This window comes from Ambystoma mexicanum, chromosome 8, assembly GCF_040938575.1.
Source record: "Ambystoma mexicanum isolate Mex_15411 chromosome 8, UKY_AmexF1_1, whole genome shotgun sequence".
NCBI lineage: Eukaryota > Metazoa > Chordata > Amphibia > Caudata > Ambystomatidae > Ambystoma > Ambystoma mexicanum.
This window is the reverse complement of record NC_090929.1, coordinates 131,705,145-131,706,077: the sequence shown is the minus strand read 5'-3', so window position 1 is coordinate 131,706,077 and position 933 is coordinate 131,705,145.

The following is a 933-nucleotide window of genomic DNA, read 5'->3' as shown; positions in this document are numbered from 1 at the left end:
TTGCTTCTCAGTATACTCATCAATAAAATCAGTGAGTTTCGAAGGAGAGCCCCCATAGGAGGCATCACAGGTTTGCTGAGTAACATTATTTACATTAATGAAGTTAGGATCCAAATGACTCTCTGCTATTGCCGTATCTGCATACTCTATGATACTAATATCAATATCATTGTCTCCAGGATAATCAGTGTCCAGCTTCTTTACTACATCCACCAGATGTGTATGATCCAAAGTGGCCACTGATGAGACTGAGAGCGGAGGTTTGATAAGAGTACTAGTAGCTGTCCTTTTTCCAAAAAAAATTGAATATTTTTCCCCTTGGATAGGTTTACTCTGAGAACCAGTGTGAGATATTATTTTAGGGGAATTAATCAAAGGTCTTGTAAGAGGAGTTTTAAACAATATGGGTTTCACTATGGGAATGTTGGCAATGCCCACAGGTGTAGCAGAGAGAGTAACATGAATAGAGGAATGAATGGTTAACCTCCTTACCAGAGGAAAATGCCACAGTTGATATGTTAATACCAGAAGTACCACAGTTCCTATCAGCCTCTGCTGGAGGCAATTGTTGCACAGAAGACTCTTTAGAAGGAGCAGAAGATTCATTAGCATTGATAACAGAATCATCTGACATTGAGGCAGGTAAAGGCAGCCTGGGTTGGAGTGGAACGGGGGTTTGGTGCACAGAATTCAACCTGCTAACATTAAGGTGATGATCAGTGTGGATCTTTGCCCTAAGTAGGCTGCCCCTTCCTCCAAATTTGAAGCTATAGTAGCCGCCAGACGATCCTCCTGTGCATCTATTGAAATATCTTGATTTCCAGAGAAGATGCAGCTATTATTGGCTAGAGTGCGTAAGTAATACCCATCAGGTTAAAGAAATCAGTCCTTTCTTGCAATGAATTTGGGCACGAGCCATACATTTTTTGGAAA